The following is a 24856-nucleotide window of genomic DNA, read 5'->3' as shown; positions in this document are numbered from 1 at the left end:
CTAGAACTGAACTAGAACTGAACTAGAACTGAACTAGAACTGAACTAGAACTGAACTAGAATAGAACTGAACTAGAACTGAACTAGAACTGAACTAGAACTGAACTAGAACTGAACTAGAACTGAACTAGAACTGAACTTGAACTAGAACTGAACTAGAACTGAACTAGAACTGAACTAGAACTGAACTAGAACTGAATTAGAACTGAACTAGAACTGAACTAGAACTGAACTAGAACTGAACTTGAACTAGAACTGAACTAGAACTGAACTAGGACTGAATTAGAACTGAACTAGAACTGAACTAGAACTGAACTAGAACTGAACTAGAACTGAACTAGAACTGAACTAGAACTGAACTAGAACTGAACTAGAACTGAACTAAAACTGAACTAGAACTGAACAAGAACTGAACAAGAACTGAACTAAAACTGAACTAGAACTGAACAAGAACTGAATTAGAAATGAACTAGAACTGAAATACAACTAAACTACAACTAAACTAGAAGTGAACCTGAACTGAAATAGATTTAAACTAGAACTGGACCCTTTTATTTAATTTTCATAAAAAATTAAATATACTTTCTGTTATTTGTTAAAGTCTGATCCATTGTGATGCGTGTGGGTGAATGGGGGGCAACTGAAAGATAGAATGTAAGAGAAATGATTGCCTGTAAATAGTTGTCTTTGTTTTTAAAGTACACTTAACTAAAGTTTATCGAAAGTATTTGACTACACCAATAAAAAAATTCAGTTGATTTGTTTAGCTGCGTAGCAGTACTAGCTTTGTAGGGCAATTTTAACTTAATATCACTTTGAAAGAGTAATTCAGTATCAGTGACCGAAACTTTATTGAATAAACCATAATTTTTTGTGAAAAATTGATTATGTGATGAAAAATTTATTTTGTTCTTATATCGAAAATAGCTTTTATGAAGAAGAATCCAGATTGTTCCGAATTATGGATATTATGGCGAGTCTATTTTGTGGTTAAAAATCAAATTAATTAGTATAGGATTTAAACTCCAGTTCGTGAAATAAATTATTAGAATTTTGATAAGAAGTTAGTATAAATATATAGTTTTGTCATTTGATATCAAATAGTTCTCATTCAAAATTAATTCCGATTTTTACATTTTATTTCAGTGTTACTGAAAATTATGAAAAAGTTTAAACTCCAAAAGTATTATTCTAATTTTGAAATAAAAAAACAACAAAGTTAGACTCACTTGCAGGGAAAAAATAAAAAGCAAAACTTTTCCATTTTATTAGAAAGCAACTTAAAAACCACCTGTACAAAACAAAACACATTCCAAAAACACAGCAAACCAAAGGGGAAACACACTATAGTTGGTGGCAACGAATTTTATTTTGTTGTTCGTAAAATAGTAAAAACTATAATTAAACATTATTTGAGACACAATTTTATGCAACGAAGCGTCAAAGTGTTGATGAACGTGTTTGTTTAACCATTTCTATTACCAGAACGTAAAAACAACCATAAAAAAAACTATAGAATGATCATCATCATCACCATTCTATAATGTTGTATGACGAGAAGTATTTGGCAGAACATTTCTTGTTACCAAAAAAGGTTTCACTCGTTTGTATGTACATTTCTACGTAATCAGGGGGAAATAAGTGTAAATGTATGAATGCATGAATGCAAGTAATTTTATTGACCGCTACAAAGAACCTGCTAACCGGAAGTTTTAAAAATGAAAATGCATAAAGGTCTGTGTTACTCAGACCAAGAATTAAACAGCAACAACGACACGTTGTATGTCTGTTAGAATTTATGACCACTATATACATTTCACTATACTAGTCAGACGATTCATTCATTCACGCAGTCAGTCTGACAGTCAGTCCGGTATTCATTCATATATTTTTATTAACATGTCTTGGTATGGTTGGTTAAATTTTACTATTAATTTCTTTACAGTATGCATTATTTTTTTGTATGTTTTATTTTTTTATTTAAGTGTAAAGTGCGTATAAAATAATTCATCATCATTCGAACAATTTTCTATGATGTAGACCAAGCAAGTCAAATAAATGTTTGTTTTACGACCACTTCCCCCCTTTTATTTTCCCACTATTCTACGGTGCGTAAAAATGTGTGTATGTTTGCATATTTTATGTTGGTTTCCCATCACATTAAACTGACAGTCAGTCAGTCATTCAGTCACACTACTACTTCGTGTTGTCGTGGCTTGTCTTTTTTTCTTCATCCATTTAATTTTCAAATGATTTTCTGTGATTTCATTTCATTTTGTATTAGAGTTGATGAGGATTTTTCTCATGTTTTTAGCTGCAGAGGAAAACAAATAGGCGCATTCTATTAGAGGGACAGTCAGGCAGGCAGGCAGACAAACATACAGACAGTATAGTATTTGTACTAATAGATGCGTGAAATGTTCAGACGTGTTAGTACTCACTCGTACTGACGGTTTTCAAAATGATGTTACATTATGGTTACAGTTCGTTGCGTGTTTAATTAATTCTTAATTGCATTTAAGTCAAAAATCACTTCTTTATTCTGACACATTTCTATAAACAGATAGAGCAGCAAGCAAATAAAAATACACTAAAGAAATGCGAAAAATGTACAATTCAAATGAAATGTTAAAAAATAAAATGCTTACAATCTTTACCATGATTTTTTCGTTTGTTTTTACAAAGTTTTTTCGCTGAGTGTATTAAGTATTAGTACATTTGAGGATTTTGTGAAGTGCTTGTCATTTTAATGGCTTGTTAGCAATTAGTAAACAAAAATATTTATTTGTATGATTAAACCAATTTAGAGCTTTTGTTCTATTTCATCACCACAGTTTTATAACTTCATTGTGTAAATATATTTAATGATGGGAAAAAACATTCGCTATGATCATTCTAAATCAAAATCAATCAAATGCAATTATTTAGGACAGCAAGAGAAAACAGGTGAACAATTACAACTAGAACTGATCTGAACTAGAACTGAACTAGAACTGAACTAGAACTGAACTAGAACTGAAACTAGAACTGAAACTAGAACTGAACTAGAACTGAACTAGAACTGAACTAGAACTGAACTAGAACTGAACTAGAACTGAACTAGAACTGAACTAGAACTGAACTAGAACTGAACTAGAACTGAACTAGAACTGAACTAGAACTGAACTAGAACTGAACTAGAACTGAACTAGAACTGAACTAGAACTGAACTAGAACTGAACTAGAACTGAACTAGAACTGAACTAGAACTGAACTAGAACTGAACTAGAACTGAACTAGAACTGAACTAGAACTGAACTAGAACTGAACTAGAACTGAACTAGAACTGAACTAGAACTGAACTAGAACAGAACTAGAACTGAACTAGAACTGAACTAGAACTGAACTAGAACTGAACTAGAACTGAACTAGAACTGAACTAGAACTAAACTAGAACTGAACTAGAACTGAACTAGAACTGAACTAGATAAAATCTCTCCCGCATATTTAATTTTGTATAAAATTAATAACTAAAAATTTTATAAAAACAGAGAAGTCCATACAGAACTTAAGAAGTAATTTTTAATGACATAAACATGACAAAAATAATTCCGCCATAAATACATCACCAAATGTCATGACATTGATATATGCATGTATATGACTTCCGAATAACCAGATTAATGAGATAAGAAAAATCATATAAATTAAAAAATAAAAATATATTTATCACATTGACAATAGCAACGGACTGTCTTATTTACTATTAAATTTCAAATTATCTTCATTTAAATTGCTTTATTTGTGGAAATCTGGAAAAACATGAACTGTCAATTACATTAAAATCACACATTCATATTAAATTAATTTCGAAAAAAATGTGTGATTTTTATTAAAAAGAAAAAAATTCACTATGTTAAACAATGCAGAGAGTTATTTAATGTTGAAAATAAAGAAGAATAACAAAATCCCATCATGATCATCAGCAACACTATCGTCATTATGAGCACACCATAATGTCAATAATCACAGCGAAAAAATAAATAAATTTAAAAAAAAAAACTCATTTTTACAAACATCAAGCGAGTTATAACATGTGAACCAACAAACAATGAAATTAAATGAAATGCTAAAAACTGGGCTGAGCTTTTTTTGTATTTTCTGTTTTCTACTCGGTTTACAGGCCATCATTGTAGCAGTAAAAATTATTATAAAAATAAACGAATCATCATACAAAAATACATATACTTATGTATGTATATTTTTTAAATGAAAATATCGTACGTACGATTGTGTTAAATAAAACAGGAAATGCGGAAATATGTATGTTAGCTTGTATGTCTGCATGTTATAATAACATAACATAATTATGTTATATGTGTGTCAGAGTTTACATCAAGTCAAACATCATGCATGATTGTTATACTACTTATTTTTATTCTGCATATATGAATAGAGTCCATCTCGCTATATATGCATAAATTTTATTGTTTTTATTTATGTTTTTTTTCTGTTTTTGTTTATTGTTTATAAAATGCCGGCATCATCAGTATTATTATAATAGATTAAATGAAGATGATTTTGCTAAATAAAACAACAAAATATAAACAATTTGTTTAAATACAAAAAAGGCAACTATGTACATCTGATAATCAGGGGTAATCATGTTTAGCTGCATGCAAACAATTTTAAAACAAAAAACTGCATTCATAAAGTTTTTTTTTTGGATTTCCCTTGCAAAGCCAACATTTTGATATGGCCCCAATTAGATATTTGTGATCAGTACAATAGAACTGAACTAGAACTGTACTAGAACTGAACTAGAACTGAACTAGAACTGAACTAGAACTGAACTAGAACTGAACTAGAACTGAACTAGAACTGAACTAGAACTGAACTAGAACTGAACTAGAACTGAACTAGAACTGAACTAGAACTGAACTAGAACTGAACTAGAACTGAACTAGAACTGTACTAGAACTGAACTAAAACTGAACTAGAACTGAACTAGAACTGAACTGGAACTGAACTAGAACTGAACTAGAACTGAACTAGAACTGAACTAGAACTGAACTAGAACTGAACTAGAACTGAACTAGAACTGAACTAGAACTGAACTAGAACTGAACTAGAACTGAACTAGAACTGAACTAGAACTGAACTAGAACTGAACTAGAACTGAACTAGAACTGAACTAGAACTGAACTAGAACTGAACTAGAACTGAACTAGAACTGAACTAGAACTGAACTAGAACTGAACTAGAACTGAACTAGAACTGAACTAGAACTGAACTAGAACTGAACTAGAACTGAACTAGAACTGAACTAGAACTGAACTAGAACTGAACTAGAACTGAACTAGAACTGAACTAGAACTGAACTAGAACTGAACTAGAACTGAACTAGAACTGAACTAGAACTGAACTAGAACTGAACTAGAACTGAACTAGAACTGAACTAGAACTGAACTAGAACTGAACTAGAACTGAACTAGAACTGAACTAGAACTGAACTAGAACTGAACTAGAACTGAACTAGAACTGAACTAGAACTGAACTAGAACTGAACTAGAACTGAACTAGAACTGAACTAGAACTGAACTAGAACTGAACTAGAACTGAACTAGAACTGAACTAGAACTGAACTAGAACTGAACTAGAACTGAACTAGAACTGAACTAGAACTGAACTAGAACTGAACTAGAACTGAACTAGAACTGAACTAGAACTGAACTAGAACTGAACTAGAACTGAACTAGAACTGAACTAGAACTGAACTAGAACTGAACTAGAACTGAACTAGAACTGAACTAGAACTGAACTAGAACTGAACTAGAACTGAACTAGAACTGAACTAGAACTGAACTAGAACTGAACTAGAACTGAACTAGAACTGAACTAGAACTGAACTAGAACTGAACTAGAACTGAACTAGAACTGAACTAGAACTGAACTAGAACTGAACTAGAACTGAACTAGAACTGAACTAGAACTGAACTAGAACTGAACTAGAACTGAACTAGAACTGAACTAGAACTGAACTAGAACTGAACTAGAACTGAACTAGAACTGAACTAGAACTGAACTAGAACTGAACTAGAACTGAACTAGAACTGAACTAGAACTGAACTAGAACTGAACTAGAACTGAACTAGAACTGAACTAGAACTGAACTAGAACTGAACTAGAACTGAACTAGAACTGAACTAGAACTGAAATAGAACTGAAATAGAACTGAAATAGAACTGAAATAGAACTGAACTAGAACTGAACTAGAACTGAACTAGAACTGAACTAGAAATGAACTACAACTGAACTAGAACTGAACTAGAAACTGTATCAATCGTCTTATACAAATTACTTTATTAAATTATAGAACTATAAATTAAAAATTTAATCGTTCTCATATAAATCTTTTATTTTTCTTGAAAAAATTCCACTAAAAATCAAAGTTTTACCAAATTTATGATTATGAAAACACTTTACAAAATTACAAACTATTAATCAAACTGAAAGAAAAAGAAACAAATTAAAATATTTTAAAATTCTTGGCATAATTCAACAAAAATATGTCAAATCTTTAACCTCCAACATGAATACTCCTACTATTTAGATAAAAGTGGACAGTAGAGCAAATGAAACGAAAAAAAAAGATAAATAAATTATAATTTATCAAACAAGTGTCAGTTTTTTTTTTGTCTGCTCTTACAAACGATTCAAAGTAATAAAGACAATATTATGACATGACCAATTGAGTTGAAATTTATGAAAAAAAGAAATAAAAAAATGATATATAGTAAATAATTTTATTTTCAAGATCTTGACCTTATAATATTAATATGTAATATACTTAAATTTTATTTTTTGTAAAAATTTTAAATATTAAAACAAAAATTACTGAGAGCATGGGGTGTTAAATTTAAAATTAAACATTAACAATATTTTTTTACTGTCTGTCTCATTTTATAATTTTTCTTTAGTTAAAATTAATATCAAACGATTTATTATTTTTCTGTGGATTTTTTTTTTCAGTAGGATTAAGCAATAAATTTCTCAACACTTTCAATTTCAATATGTTCAAGTATGAAAAAATATACACTAAAACGTGAGGCAAAAAAATATACAAAAAAATACAACAAGTCGCCAACAAAATCATAATTTTATTTTATTTATTTATGTATATTATTGTTGTTATTTTTGTTTTTGTAATTTAGTAAAGTATTTTTCCTACACGACTCTAATATGTGTTGCTCTCATTTATTTATGAAAATTATTTTGTTTTGTATAAATATGAATATTTGGATCTAAATCGGACTATTACAATGCCCCACTTCATGCCAAAAAGAACTATACACGACAACAGTAACAACAACAAATCATTTAAATTGAAGAAAGAAGGAAAGAAAAAAATCGTTTCTATGTGGGTGACCCCTAAAAACTAAATTATATTCAATATTTTTTTGTTGTTGGGTTTTTTTGTTTTAAATTTCTGCTTCATTTCATAAATAAATAGAATTGTTCATATAGCAGAATTTTATGATTAAGGGTGTTCGGAATGAAGAGATTTAAAAGAATTTTGGGAAAGGCTATTGACATATCTTTCGTTTGATATAAATTCTTTACTTATACTTAGTGAAGACAATGGTCCATACCACAGGCAAGACTCTAATAAAGATTGTGAACTTGATTGTAGTCAATACTAAAGACTTAACTTCACTATAGTCAAAACTATGGACGATACTAAAGTCCATGCTATAGTGGGTAAGGATTATGGTCATGACTTTACAAAGAATAGACTATAGTCAAGACTACAGACTAGGCTATAGACTGGACTATAGACTAGACTATAGGCAAGACTATAGACAAAACTATTGTTGACACTTAAGACTAGACTTTACTATAGACAAGGATATAGTCAAGATTATGGACTTGGATATAGTGAAGACTTGGATATGTACTAGACTATTGGATATTGAGCATAAGCAATATGTATATCAAATCAAAGATACATACATCGAGCAAAAAGGCTTTACCCTTTACTAATTTTTACATCAACACTTTTTTAGAATTATTTCTGAACACCCTACTCCACGCAAAACATTTAAATAATTTTATTTGGTTTCCCCTCCAAACAGTTATATATGATTGTCTCTATAATCTAGTGCTTTTTATATAAAATATTCCATAAAAAATTATATGATTTGATAGGGCTTTAATAACGCCAATGAAAACCAAACAAAAAAAATTAAGTATTATATTATTTAATTCATAATAAATCAATTGGTTTGACTTTTTGTTAATAAACCTTTAACACCTACTTTAAATATCGGCTATTTATTGTTATATATGTGTTTTGTTATAATATTCAAACGAAAATGAAATTGAAATACAAAACTGGAAATGAGAAAGATGTGTTTAACACTTCAGCTAGACATTAATTTGTTTTTTTGATTATATATATTTTTTGGTGGTCGATTTTCAAAATGTTTTCTATCTTGTGGCATTATTGTAACACTTTCGCAATTTCAACATTAAAGATTTTGTGGTGGTGGTGGGTTATTGTTTATTTGTAATATTATGATAGTTTTAATAGTTTTTTATCTATGGTTTTCTATTTTTTTCGAATATTTGAACAGGTGTTTTCTATACTGATATTTTATTTGGTGTTAAACGCCTTCATTCAGTTGGTGTGTGATTTTTTTTGCAGTATTTTTTAAGAGGTTTCTTTAATCAACCCACCCATAGCTTGTAGTTTATGATTATTTATGCATTTGTTGAAGATATGTAACATATTTTGACTTTTAAAAATTGGTCATTGGAAATTTGTTTTGAAAAAAATAAAATATAATAAATATATGAGCAATATCCGCAAAAATTGACAAAAATAGAATTCAGTAATTAATAAACGTAAATATATAAAAAAAATATTATAAATTTTAATAAATATTTATAGAAATTATTCAAATTTTATAAATAAATTAATGAATGAAAGCTAGATACTACACCCCATATTCATAAACATTTAATTTTATGAAATAATTTATAAAAAAAATCCATAGAAAAGTTTATTTATTAAAACCATTTATAAATTAAAAATGAGTTTATGAATAAGTCATGGTAGTTATAAGTATATTTTAATAAATAACATAAAAATCATTCATTTATTTTTAGATCCGATTATTTTGAAAATTTCTAATTTGTACAAAAAAGTTTCAAATAAAATAATATTCCAGCAAAAACTAGGTAATGGCTTTTAATTATAATTACTTACCTAACAACATACTTTCCAATGACTACTACATATTGTCTGGATTACATAGAAGTAGTATTATAAGGTCTTTTTAATAATGTGTTATATAAATACTTTCTAATTCATTAGTCATCTTGCCAGTGAAGATAAAGAAGCTTTTTTTCATGCGATTTACAATGACTACTTATTCTAATTACTTGTAATCGTTTGTGGCAAGTACTTGCCTCCAATGACATCATCGTATTCAAATAATGACTTAAAATGCTATTGTGTAAGTAAATTTTAGCATTTTAACTCCTTACATGGTAATGAAATGATCTTAAAATCAAAGTATTATTTTAGAATCTCCTACTAACCTTTCAATTATCTGCAATGTTTAATACTATTCTGTACTATTGTTTATAAATTTTAATTAATAAACCATTAAATAACTCATCTGACATTTAAAACAAGAAAAAATCTCTAACCTACAAGGTCGTTTTATTTATACTAAACACTTGTTTTATTTTCCATCTCAAAAATTGTGAATTGTTTGTTGGCAAGTGGTTTTTTTACTATGAAATACCAAAAAAATAAATTTATTTCTGATAAAATACATATGTAGTACAGAACTTTTGGATTTATGATAAAACTATAAAAAACTGGTTGAGGTAACAGTAATACCTAGTTAAAATTAACAAGCATCCAAGTCCTTTCGTAGAATAGCATGTTGTCACATAAAAGTAAATTCATTGTCGTAAAATAATTTGTATCTTTGATCCACTTCACAATAAAATGCTATCTTCACTCTTTTTACACCCTTTTGTCACACTGTCTATGTCATTCTAAATCACAAAATCCTGTTTATAGGGAAACTGATTTTGCGTTTCTCGTCTGTCTATTTATTTGAGAATTCGGAATCTGTCAAAATCACTATAGAAATGGTTAAAATTTAATTAAAAAAATGAAGGTTACCTCGAGTTTAGATATAACTCCGATAGTAAGTTTGAAGCCTAATCTGTGGAATTCGAAAATGTTTACAAGAATTTGACAGTCTGCTGGCACTTAATAGCGACAGCATACTGTAAAGCCGGGTTGGACCACCTTAACATTGGTGTTATTGCAGTCCCGGGGAAAAGAGAAGCTGGATGCAGGCCCACACAATCTATGTTGGATGAAACATCTGTGTGATGGGTTAAATATTGTTGGATGTACATTGTTTCGGATTATACTCGATTCATACGTGACCTACCGCAGTGTGTCAGTTGTGTGTGATGAGGAGGTGTATTTGCATCTACTTTTATAGGTGCTGTTGCCGAAACTACAGAAGTCATACCAGCATTGTGGTTAGTTTTGAGAGGTTAAGGTAAGAAATTAGCAATTTCACCCAACTAAATGACTTCTATTAAGCCTCAAACACACCATTATAAATTTTAAGCAATGTAATATTTGACAACAAATTTAATCACTTTACACTATACTGGAGAATCATAGAATTTAATAAATTTGATACCATTGATATTCCTAATTATTAATTTGAGTAATATTTTGTCAAAACTAACTAAAACAAGACAGCAAACCGATCCTTTCATCGGCATACCGCTCTTAACCTGCAAACGCTTTATACGTGAAAAACTATATGAACATGCGTAATGCAGATGATCGACTTAGGCCACCTGCAGACAGGCGAGGATCATGTGACCATCGTTCAACCCATAGCCCTTCCCAAGCCCATCTTTATATTCCGAGAGTTAATCTACGAAACTTAACGGCAAAGGTGACTGGCTCCATGCAAGAAGGCTAAACTTACCTAGTAATGACTTCTGTATATTCGTGCTACAAACTTATTTGGTATAGGAAACCAGAGTGCTTAGGTCGAAGTGTACTAATACACTGACCGCTTTCTCTCGTTACAGATATCACAAAGGGATCAATTTACTGGACCCAAGTGTGTCCCCAGAGAAGACATCACGAGAACGACCTGCTCTAATCTAACCTAACTAAAATTAGTTTAGTTCCAAAATTTTGACTGCGAAAAGTAGAAATCGCTTTAATTACTACTTTCTAGACAGGAATAAAATGATTCTATTTGGACTGTAAGTGACTTTAAGTAACAAATGAAAGCCATAAATTTTGACATTATGGAGCAAGTTCTTTTCCAATTCGCTGTTAATTCAGTCTACCAAAATTTAGGCAAGTGACAGCTATAACTTTCAACAATATTAAAAATATTTATTGAAAATTTATTTTTAAGTTTTCAACTACAGTTTTCTATAAAGTAGCTTAAAACAACATGTGTTAAAGCTTCAACCCAGAGTATTATCAATAATGAAAAATTATTTATAAATCTTATAATAAACATTTATTATAATAAAAATTATAAATAATCCCGCCAATATGGGTTAATGTCTTACATGAGTAAAATTATATATAACAAAATATAAATAACACTTAAGATCGATCTTAATCTTTTGACAGCAAAAAGTTTTTTTTTTTAAATTAATTAATTTTGTTTTCTCTTAAAAAAATAAAAATAAGCAATTTGTTGCTAATTCAGGGTTTAAGTTTTTTTCCGAAGCCCTCAAAAATTGTCTTAAAAACCACAAAAATTAACATAACTTGTTTTTTTTTTTTTTATTGTTAATGGTGGTTTTGTTAAAAAAATATATAAAACCTTTGTTAAAATTTATTTTATATTAGAGATTTTAAATTGACGACTTTCAAAAGAAATAATAATAATAAATATAAATTAAAACCACAAATGTGAAAAAACTTACCTTTAATTGTTATTAATCCACATTTGTTGTAGTTTTTGTTTTGGTTTATACCAGAAAAACAGAAAATGATGAGGGTTTATTATCAACACTTCTCAGAATTTTTTTTTTTTTTAAGAGCAAGAACACTAATTTGCCACTAGTATTAAGGGGAGCAAATAACACATTGAGTGATAGATTGCAAAAGAGAGAGGGGTTCGTTTAAAAATTATAAAATTTTAAGATGAAAAAAGTGGTTGCTGGGGATCAATCAATTTTTGTTTGTTATTAAAATTTTTTCTGATCTCTTTTTTAATGTGTGAAATTTTCAACAACTTTTGTTTTCATAAAAGAAATTTCTTCTTTCTTTACTTTTTCTTATAAATATTATTAAACAACAATAATAATAATAATAATGTGTTGAGGGTGTGTAACTTTTTTTTATTTATATATTGTTTTTCTTTTTTGTTATTTTTTACACTCTTTTTTTTTTCTCAACAAGGAATATTAATGTAAAAATGCAACAATAAAAACACTGATAAAATAATCACCATAATTTATACAACAACAATGAGAAGTAACAGAGAAATAACGCAGGAATATTAAATGAAGTTGTTTAATTTTGTGTAAATTTTTGTAAAATAAAAAAAATTTTGAATTTTTTTTTGAATAAAATTTTTTTCTCTTCTATATTAAAATATATATATTTTTTAATATTTTGACATTTAACACTGGTTTCTTTTTTTCAATAATAATTTATATATTTATTTCGTTTTGATTTTCCATATATTCACTTTATTATTTTACACTCGTTATTTAAATCATCACAACAATACAAAACAAAATTTACTGATAACAAATTGTAATATTTTCAGATTTTTTTTTTATTAAAACTTTTTTAAATCTTTTTCTTTTCTATTTAGACCGTTGTTTTTTTATAACGTTTTTTTGTTTTGTATTTTCTAAATTCTAGTTGTTAGGTTTTAATTGTATAATTTATTTGACATTTACGAAATAAAACACGTATTTTTTATTTGAATTTTTCGTTTCGTATTTTTTTTTTATTATTTTCGATTTTTGTTTTTGTTTAACTTTAAACACGGTTGGTTTTTTACATAAAAAAAAATCGTCTCGATTTCTTGTTTTTTTCTTCTTTGTTTTGTTCAGAAGTCCGTTCAAAACGGTATCTCGCTATTGACTAAAATACGACAAAACAAATGAAACACATTTTTCCCATATGTTTGACTGACTTCAATTCTCTTTTGCTGTATTTTGTATTTTTTTTTTCTTTCTGTGTGTTGCTTTGTTGTAGTTGGTTTATTAAATGTTGTTTTTGTTATTATTGCTGCTGCTGCTGGCTTTAGTATAGTAAACGTTGGCGTCGTCGTTGATCATTATTATCATGATCATCTTTATGAACGAGCCAAAGAGCCAAACTAAACAACACAACAAAACTGAGTTTATAGCAAAAACAAATAATAAATAAGCCAAAACCCAAATAAAATGCAATAACAACAACATCATCATTATGATTAAACAGAATTTAAGGGAGTGCATTGATGTTAATAGAATGGATGCGAATTTTTGAACATGATTTCTCAGTGTTAAGCTTAACTCTAAAATTTAATGTTGACCCCTAACTTACAAAACTTTCCTAACGGTCAATTAGTTCTTCTAACCTCCCTCACCTTGGTGTTATTGCAATTCGGGGGTATGGAGGTGCTTCTAGTCTTGCGGGACTATAAACTGCAGAAGCCATTAGTCTCCTCGGAGTCCTTCTTTGAAGTCTTTTGACTCGGATTCTGACTAGGGAATTACATAATTTGATAGTCAATGGCCTGCAGGATTCGTCCTGTATCGGCTAAGGTTCCTTTAGAGTTTCATTTAGTTACTGTAGTTGGAACTTAAATCGAAGGAATAATTATATAAAAATGTGCTGCGTTCTTCGGAATGAGTTTTTCGGTGCTACTCAACAGATACCAATAAGTTTATTTTAAGGTACGCGACTAGGTTGAGGAATGCATTGAAACTGTTGGATGTCATCAACACTCCTTTCTATAGTAGGTGATTGCTTCTTCTGATGTTTCGTAATGGTCAGGCTAACACTTAGTAGTTATCTATTTTGAATGATCCTGGTATAACTTGGTGAAATTTCGAGAAAATCTCCTTCTCCGACCAAGGTGTATAAGTGGTATACCTTAATAATTAGGGAATCTCGGTGTAGTTGCTATTTCAACAGTTGTCGTAATGAGGTTGAGATTTACTTATTCCCATACACACATGCCTGGTACCAAATTGACACCAAAGAATTTATAATTCTTCAATAACATCCGTTGTCAAAGTATATACATACGTACGACAATACAATGTACAACGCAACGTTGTCAACATTGCAACAATTCCTTGTCGAAATCTAAATTTTATACTCATCCGTTGTCTAAATGTTAACAAACGTGGTAAGAAACGGATTGTTTGTCAATAGTGAGCTTACCACGTTTGTTAATATTTAGACAACGGATGTGTATAAAATTTTGATTTCTACAACGAATTGTTACAATGTTATCAACATTAAATAGTGTTGTCGTACGTATGTATATACTTTGACAACGGATGGTATTGAAAAATTATAAACAGTTTGCTGTCAATTTGGTACCAGGCGTGTATATTTTTTCTTACCTCTGTGTAGGGGCAATAATTGTGTTCAGTTAACTCGAAAAAGGAATCCCGATATACATATATATATGAAAGGAATGCTGGCAGTATATGGGGTCGCACCTCAATATCCGATGAGTGAAAACTTTTGATATCTTACTAAAAGCATTCATTCCATCTTACAAAGACTTACGATGAATGCTTTGAGTAGGATATCAAAAGTTGTGACATATTCTGACTTTAAACTAGATATTATTTCATCCTTGTCAGGGTAAACATCTAGAGTCGTCCCATATATACCTATCATTCCTTATAGGAATAATTCCTGCAGTTTAATTTATGATTCACGGTATATATAGGAACATTTTACTTGCTGCATCCAAACTTTGAGATTTTGCATTAGCGTTTGAAGTACTTGCTAGACCTCTGGCAATCATGTAAAGTCTTAATTTTCTAAGTAAAACATATGTATCTCATTTATATCCTCGTAGGATTAGGGGATTCATCCAATATTTCGAAGGGAAAAAGAACTTGTTTTATAACAATTGAGAAGTCCTTAAGTCTTTATTGAAATATATGTATAATGTTCCGTACATTTCCTTTATCGGAAATCGCGGTATAATGATAAAGTAACCGACACACATTTCGCATCTAAACTTTGAGATTTTGCATTGTCGTTTGAAGTTCTAGTTAAACATCTAATTTCTGATTTCCTTCTCACAAACTAAGGTCTCAGGGAAGTTTGATCACTTGACAAGAAAATGACAATCAAACTTTAAACCACCAACCATTAGACATACAAAAGAATTCAGTCATTTACTTTACTGTTTACTAACTATAGACGGGAATAAAACAAAAACAAATATTATCATTATTATCACGATCGTTTGCTGTATTTGTTACTTTTTCTTGTTGAAAAAACAAAATGCATTTCTTTAGTACCAAATGCAACAGTTTTTTTTTTATTTGTATTAAGTAACAAAAGCCGTATGTATTTTTTTTATTTTCATTATTCTCTTATTAAAACCCTTGTTTTTTTCACACAATTAAAATATTGCTGTTGTTTTTCGATTATTGTCTCTTTATATTAAAGTGCTCTTTGTTTTTATTTATTTATTTTAATATCAGGTTTATACGAGTTTTTCTAGTGTAGATTTTGAAGCAGAGTTTTTAGTCAGATGATGTGATGGTGGGTTGGTTTATTTAGTAGCTAGAGCTGGTTGTTGTTATTATTTAGAGAATAGAGTGATCAAAACAGAAACAAGAATATGTTGATGATGACAAATACATAATAAAAAACATGTAGCCAAGAACATGTTGATAAGGAAATATCGTAAAAATGTTGCTGTTAAAATGTTGCGTAAGTTTTTGTTTAATTATGTTTTAAAAACTGAAATTTAAGTGGGTGCTTTAAAGTGTGAGTGAAAATTAAATGAAAATAATTGGGTTTTTTACACTTAAAATGTGTAAAATTATCGTTGGTGTTTCAAATTACCAATAAGTGGCGGTTTTTGTGTGTGGAGCATATAAAGTGAAAAACTGATACGATTTGTTAGGGAAAAATTTCATAATATGCAAGGATAAAAATTGAAAGCAATTATAAACATTTTAAATTTCTCACACTCTTTGTTTACGGATCAACAAACTTTTAACTTTTATATTTTTTGTCAATAAACAGACAGGCTTAAAAAAAGTATTTGTTATTTGTAAATAACTCTTTTTCATTCAGCAAGAATGCATAAATATTTTTCCCACTATAAGTGATTAACCATCAAATTGATCAAACCAAATATTATTGAGTTTTTTTTTCCACCGAAAAATTTAAATTCTTTTGACGGTAGTTTTTGTGCCTTTCGACAGCATTATTTACATTACAAATGCATTTGCCATGCATTAAGAGTAAATAAAAGCAAACAAATAATGTACGGAGTGGTGGAAAAATATGAAAAGGTTTTAAAAACTAAAAATTTCTGATTTTACGGATTAGGGTGTCCCATGAGAATAATTAATATGGCAACAGTAAATATTAAATACTATCAGCTAAATATATTTAGTAAAGTTTCCATGTGATGTTGTGATACAATTTATTAGAAATTGTATGAAATTGACTTGATATTTTTGAGATTTTAGGTGCGCTAACCCTTTAACCAATAATATGCAGATGAAGTTTTAAATCAACCAAAATAACGTTGGATGTCATAAACTACAGAGACAATACAGAACAAATACAAAATTTATATTTTTGGTTGATGTCTTTTTTTCAATAAACGAAATCAACAAAAAAAATCAAAACTGCAAATACAATAGAATCAATTCATACAGGCTTAAAATTATACAGAAAATAAACTAAATTTCCAAATGCCATGTAGGTTTTGCAGTGATTTCGACGAATTTAAGATGAGCTATACAAAATTTTATCTTTCTGTGAAAAAAAAGTAATTTTTTGTCCAAATTTCCAAAAGGAAAATCAAAGGATAATGACTAGTTCATTGGGATGATTGATATGAAAATAACCTCTTGAACTCGATTTTTGTCTTTAGTGACTTATTTGGCATTTGAAGGGAATGTATATGTATATACATATCTGTCATTTTTTCCCACTTAGTTATTGTCAAAACGTAATATGACGAAAGTTTTGATTTACTGCTTTAATTTGAAAAAATTGTCGCTGAAAAATACAGACCAGAGCTTATAGTAGATGTGTTCCATATGTTTCAGCGTGACAGTATGCGATTTAGAAGTGGAGATTTTGATATGCATAGACTAGCCAAAAATGTTTAAGGACCAAAAAGATTGTTGTCATACTCAACAAGAGCAAGGAGATTCGGCATCTGACGAATTGAAGCCGAAATATCTTTGTCCGAAATGCTACATGAACTCTATGATAATCCGAAGAGTATGAGATCGTATCTGAAGTCAACCGAATTGAATCCAATAAACACTTTAAAAAATATGCCACCCTCATATGTGTCTATTTGCCACTAGTTATGGAAAATTTGAATGAAAGTGTTAGATACTCTATTGAATCAGTATTTTCTAATATAATACTTTTATCTCTCTTATTAAATCATCATACTCCAAACATTAATGTAGTGCTTCTTAAAAATACTTCTAATAATAATGACTATGTAGAGTGTTGGCGGCAATGATTATACACATTCTATTTATGTAAATAGTTCATTGCTGCTTGCTAGTAGTTGCTGATAATAATGATAATGTTTGTTGGTAGAATTTAGAACTGCTGGCTGTTGTTAGTGTCACCAGCAGCAGTATAATAATCGTAAAAATGCATGTTCCCATGATGGATTGATTCATCTTCATTATTATATGTCATCAATAGACAACGGAGATGAATGCAACTACGATTTCACACTCACACAAACTATTTATTGTCATTATAAAATTTTATAAAAATAAAAAAAAACGGAAAAAGCAATGAAAATTAATCGACAACACTTTTAAAATAATAAAAATATAAAAACAACAAATAAATGATGGAAAAAAGCAGATAAATTATTTATTTTACTACATTTTCACAGTTGTGGATGAAAGTTTTCGTACGATTGGCAAGCGTTCCCTTAAAAGCTTTAAATGGCAGTAAAATGGTTCGGAAATTAGTCACTGTTACTATACAACTAGAACAATAGACAAGTTAATAGACTAGTCGAAAAACTAGTCTACGGACTATAGATTATTATAAACTACTCAATGGACTAGTGAATCGCCGAGTCAAAAGATTAGTACAATAGTTAATGTATTACTAAATTGATTCCACTTTTTATTTCATAGACTAGTCCATAATCCAGTGAATAGAAGTTGTTAATATACTAGTGAATCGACTAGTTAATATAATGGTGAATCAACTAGTCAGTAGACAATTCCATAGACAATTCGCTTTATTAGTGAATAGCCTAGTCAAAAGACTAGTGAATCGACTAGTCAGTAGACTAATGAATCAATTGATCGAAATTCGTGACTGTTACTATACAACTAGTACAATAAACTAACCCATAGACAAGTTAATAGTCTAGTCTATGGACTATATACTGTTATAAACTACTAAATGTACTAGTGAATCGACCAGTCAAAAGACTAGTACAATAGTCAAGGTATTACTAAATGGACCCATCAAAATACTAGAAAATTGACCCATTGATTCCACTTTTTATTTCATAGAATAGTCCATAAACCAGTGAATCGACTAGACCATAGGCTAATTAATAGACTATTGTTAACTAGTTAATATACTAATGAATCGACTAGTTAATATAATGGTGAATCAACTAGTCAGTAGACTATTCCATAGACAATTCGCTATATTGGTGAATCGCTTAGTCAAAAGACTAGTGAATCGACTAGTCAATAGACTAATGAATCAATTAGTCAATAGATTAGTGAATCGGCTATACAATAACCTGGTGAATCAACTAGTCAAAAGACTGGTGAATCGACTGGTCAGTAGACAAATCGACTAGTTTGTAGACTAGTGAATCGACTAGTCAATAGGCTGGTGAATCGACTAGTCAGTAGACTACTCCATAGACAATTTGATTCATTGGAGAATCGAATAGTCAGTAGACTAGTGAATCGACTAGTTAGTAGACTAATGAATCGGATAGTCCATGGACTAGTCAATAGACTGGTAAATCGTCTACTCCATTGACAATTCGATTCATTACTTAACCGATTAGTCAATACAACAGTGAGTCGACTAGTCAGCAGAGTAATGAATCAATTAGTCAATTGACTAGTAAATCGACAAATTAATGGACTAGTCCATCGACAAGATAATAATAGTCGTGACTATTTCAAAGGCTAACCCATAGAATAGTCAATAAACTAGTATTTAGTAGTACTTTTTATAAATTATTCTTTAAAAAGACTATTAAATTTATATCGAAACTTAAAAATGACTTATCTATCTTATATAGTTCGACCGAGTATAAAATATTTTAAGAGTTATTCTAAAGTTCATAAATATCTTTTGATTAAAAATGTACGTCAAAGTTTCTAGAATTTTCTGTTATCATATAAAACGGAGTATGAACACTTTTTAATTTCATTGTATACAATAATAGCAAGGAGAAAGAAATGTATGTTAAAAAAATAAAAATACAAAGAAAGGAAAATAAATATAATTTTTTTAAATACAGTATCTATTAATACTTAAATACTATGTACCAATGAATACCAAAGAAAAGCACGAATAACAAATACAACAAACATGTGTTCAATAAAACAAAACTCCATTAAGGGCGTAAAAAGAAAGATCAAAACCAAAAGATCACTTCAGCAAGATTATGATGTGATTATTATGGTTAAAGTTGGTTGCTATGTTATTTTATCATTTGTAAATTGTTGTTTATTTTATATTTCATTTTCAATTTAAATAACCATAACACATAACATACGAGCTTCATACTCATTCATTAATACAACGAAAGAAAAAAATCTTAAAAAATAAAAAAAAAAATATTTCAAGACAATAAATGAAAGTGATGTGTGTGTTTTTGTAAAAAGTTTAAAGTGTCAGTTGTAAAGAATTCCTGGCATTTTGTAAAACAACATCATGTGCAACAACAGCAGCAGCTTCGTCATCATCATTATCACAAACATTAACGTTTAGCATCATCATTATTGTCATGATCATCTGTGTTCATTTATTTATTTAATGTTTTTTTTTTTTTTTTTTGTCTGTTGGGCTTTCTTTCTACTTACATTTTGTTGTCTTTGTGGGGTCTTTTCTATATTTTCATTTCATGTACATATTAATTTGTTTTGGCTGTAATGTGTCACTTTTTTCTAAATATCTACTTACATATAAAGGCGAACGGACGGACGGACAGTCAGAGTGAAATACTTTCATATGAACATTATTTTTTTTTTTACACATTTACATTTTACATTGTTAATATTACCCAATAGATAAATCTAAATAATATTACTTTATCATATCATACGAGTAAAAAAGTATTCACATTCCCATTAAGAAATTGCTACATACTGCAGCATATAAAGGCATTTGGTTTGGTGGCACAGTGGTGTGCAATGCTTTTTCCTAAAAACTTAAGCATTTTTTTTAATTTGATGTGAATATAAAATGTTAAAGTTGATAAAAATTTAGTTTCAAAATTGATGCCGGAATTTGCGCCCATAAATAAATTTTGTTAAATTTATGTGTGTAAAACCTATTTTTTCTTCTATAGAAAATTGTCGATAAATTTTCTTTTTGTAGGAAATATTCTATAAATTTGTTTATATGAAGTATTCGATGAATATTCATTAAACTTATAGCAAATTGTCGATATATTTTCTTTGAGTAGAAATTTTTTGATGCATTTTTTATAAAAAGTTTTCGATGATATATTTTTTTGGAAAATATTTCGATGAATTCTTTTATAAAAAATTTTTGATGAGTTTTTTATAAAACACTTTCTTGTGTATAAAAAGACAATTGATCGAAAGTGTTTTATTAAAAACTCATCAATAATCAATAATTTTTATACACAATTATCAAAAATTCTCTTTTTATAAAATTTTAATTTAAGAAAAGATTCAAAAAATTTTCCTTTTATGGAAAAATTTCGATGAATTTTCCTTTTATGGAAAAATTTCGATGAATTTTCCTTTTATGGAAAAATTTCGATAAATTTTCCTATTATAGAAAAATTTCGATAAATTTTCCTATTATAGAAAAATTTCGATAAATTTACCTTTTATTTAAAAATTTCGATAAAACCGTTTTTATGGAAAAATTTCGATAAATTTTTTTTTAAGAAGAATTTCGATAAATTTTTCTTTTATAGAAAATTTTCGATGAATTATCGTTTTACAGAAACAATTTGATAAATTTTCATTTTTATAGAAAATTTTCGATAAATTTCCTTTTTAAAGAATATTTTTATAAATTTTCGTTTTGTGGATTATTTTCGATAAGTTTTCATTTTATAGAAAATTTCCGATAAATTTTAATTTTATAGAAAATTTCCGATACATTTTCATTTTTAGAATTCGTTTTGTGGATTATTTTCTATAAATTTTCATTTATAGAAAATTTACGATAAATTTTCATTTATAGAAAATTTACGATAAATTTTCATTTATAGAAAATTTACGATAAATTTTCATTTATAGAAAATTTACGATAAATTTTAATTTATAGAAAATTTACGATAAATTTTCATTTATAGAAAATTTACGATAAATTTTCATTTATAGAAAATTTACGATATATTTTCATTTTATAGAAAATTTTTGATAAATTTTCATTTTATAGAAATTTTTTGATAAAATTTTCATTTTATAGAAATTTTTTGATAAATTTTCATTTTATAGAAAATTTTTCATTTTATATAAAATTTTTGATAAATTTTCATTTTATAGGAAATTTTCGATAAATTTTCATTTTATAGGAAATTTTAGATAAATTTTCATTTTATAGGAAATTTTCGATACATTTTCATTTTGTAGGAAATTTTCGATAAATTTACATTTTATAGGAAATTTTCGATAAATTTTAATTTTATAGAAAAATTTCGATAAATTTTCATTTTATAGAAAAATTTCGATGAATTTTCATTTCATAGAAAAATTTCGATAAATTTTCATTTTATAGAAAAATTTCGACAAATTTTCGTTTTATAGAAAAATTTCGATTAATATTTCTTTTATAGAAAATGTTCGACAAATTTTCATTTCATAGAAAATTTTCGATAATTTTTAATTTATAGGAAATTTTCGATAAATTTTCATTTTATAGGAAATTTTCGATAAATTTTCATTTTATAGGAAATTTTCGATAAATTTTAATTTTATAGAAAATTTTCGACAAATTTCCATTTATGAAAAATGTTCGATGACTTTTTTTTATAGAAAATTTGTGGTACTTTTTTTATATAGAAAATTTGTTGTACATTTTCTTTTTAAAGACATTTTTTTTATAAATTTTCCTTTGAAATAAAATTTTCCAAGAATACATTTCCGATGAATTTACGTCTTATGAAAAATGTCTTTTATGGAAATTTTCCCTTGGAAATAACTCCACCTATCCCTTTGGATTCATGTAAGTAACCGCCCAAAGCTTCTAGAATACACTCCCAAGGGGGTATTTTATTCGAAATTAAAAGAAATTATGATCTTCCGATACACAGTAAAACAAATAAAATAAAGAACACTTATCACACTGTAAATTGTATAGAAAACACATAATACACAACAACACGGTCGTTTTGGATTTAATTCAGTCGGCGGTTTCTTTACATAACAAACATTACATTTCAACTCATCTCAACATATAACGCAACACTCAACTGAATGCAACTATGTATCCTATAGAAACATAATACATAGATTTTTTTCTCGAAAAGTATCGTTCAGATAGATATTTGTATTATCATCAACATCATCACAAAAGCATAGAAAAACAACCACATAGTAGAGAAAACCACATCGTGTAACATACTTTGCATGATTGATGACAAATTGCGTTTAATGTGGTACTAAATAAAAAAAAATTAAACACTCATACATAATAAATACATTAGAAGAAAGAAATACAAAACATGTAAATATATCTAGTATCTTGTATCTAATAGTATTCAGTCGGCAATTTCTAAAAACACTCTATATTTCTTTCTTTCTTTACTCTCACTAAATTATATTGAAAAGAAGAAAACAAATTAACACAGTACGAAATATAAAGAGAAAACAATTAATTGAAATGCTTTACTTTATATAACTAATATTATTTATTTGATTTTTTTTTTCTAAAAGAATATTTATTGTTGTTGATTTTGTATTTCTTAAATACATTTAATAGAAAGATACATAGTAGTAGTAATTTGAACCCTCCTCCCTCATCAAGTGCTAAGTGGCCGTTTAACAAACAAACAATGTTCGAATGCCGCCCGAACATCGACAAGCAACAAACAATGTCATGTCATTAAAATGAAATATCTGTGTTTTTCGTTTTCTCCTTTGCAATGACAGACTCCCTCAATATGATTATTGTTGGGTCAGGTCGTGGGGGATTCTTGTTAGAATTTTTAATAAAGTACTTACTCATATTGTTGTTGTTGTTGTTCTTGTATTATATTTAAAGAATTTATATTTTTATGACTCATATTCGTTATACGAAACATATTTGCAAAATATTTTGCTTCTATAGAAAATTGAATATTTTATTGAAATTTTTTTTCAGTTAGCTTTGGCTTTGATGTGGAAATGTTGTTAAATTAAAATTTTTAATGCATGCATACCATCAAGGATATTTATTTATTTATTTTGAAAGAATATATTCCATAACAAAGAACAATTTTTTTTACTTTCTTTTGTTAAATATTTTACAAAGAATTGTAAAGCATTAAATTTTAAATATATGTACAATTGTAATCAAATATCTTTCCAGTTACTTCTATACATAAATAACTATATATTGCTAGTTACTGCCGGAAAATTAATAACTTTTAATTATTATAAAATTTTAATTTGTTTTTCTTTCCCCATGTACAAATAAATATTTACAATTTTGAAATGAAAATATTGATATTTGATATGTATTTACATTTATTTAAATTTATTTTTCTAGCTAAAGGCAACATGGCCAGAAAAAAATCGGCTTTATTGCCTTCAATTTCCCACTTCTCATCCCACAAAAAATTTTTATTAATGCTTGCTTTTAAATTGGTATTTTAACTTATCCAGCAAAAACTTGTACTTACACTACTATTCAATGGCTAATACATACTGTCTGCAATACTTTTAAATACTTTTAATATAAAATCAGATACGTAATTACATTATGTATTAAGTGGTGATGTTGTGAGGTAGACAGCGAACTAAAAAGCAAGAGGCCCAGTATTGTATTCTGTGTGAGGAACAAAACAACTTTTTAACACCATATGTGTAAGTACTTATTTAAGTAATTATTTAAAAGCGGTCGTGGTAAGTTCTTGCCTCTAATGACATCACCGTATTAAAATAATGTGTTAAAATGCCAATGAAGAAGTAGTGGAGAGCGATTTTTTTTTTGCTTTTTAACTTTTCAATGTAAGTTTTTGCTGGGTAAATAAAAATTTTACTTTTTCCTATATTTTTAGTTATTTTACATGAATAAGTATTATTTACATTTTCCTACTTTGAATACAATTTAAATTTTAATAATCTGTAATGTTGGACATAATTTTTTAGGGGAGGTTTTTCTTTTTAAATAACCTTCAATTAATATTATTTTTATAGAAAAACAA

At 28.1% G+C, this 24856-nt stretch overlaps 1 protein-coding gene across 2 annotated transcripts in view; it reads right to left on the bottom strand.

Moving 5' to 3' along the window:
* Window positions 1–24856, bottom strand: part of LOC119602399 (protein folded gastrulation) — a 127187-nt gene that overhangs the window by 56632 nt on the left and 45699 nt on the right. Inside the window, exon 1 of one of the 2 annotated variants that reach the window (XM_037953910.1) lies at window positions 11985–12690. The exons of the other annotated variant lie outside the window; for it this stretch is intronic. The gene's annotated coding sequence lies outside the window, so the exon portion shown is untranslated. Of the gene's footprint in view, window positions 1–11984; window positions 12691–24856 lie in introns of those variants that run through there. 2 annotated transcript variants of the gene reach the window in all.

Source organism: Lucilia sericata, unplaced genomic scaffold, assembly GCF_015586225.1.
Source record: "Lucilia sericata isolate MDLA Ls3-8-SP2 unplaced genomic scaffold, ASM1558622v1 Contig000227F_arrow, whole genome shotgun sequence".
Taxonomy (NCBI): Eukaryota; Metazoa; Arthropoda; class Insecta; order Diptera; family Calliphoridae; genus Lucilia; species Lucilia sericata.
Note: the sequence above shows the minus strand (reverse complement) of the source record. Positions and strands in the feature narration are given on the sequence as shown.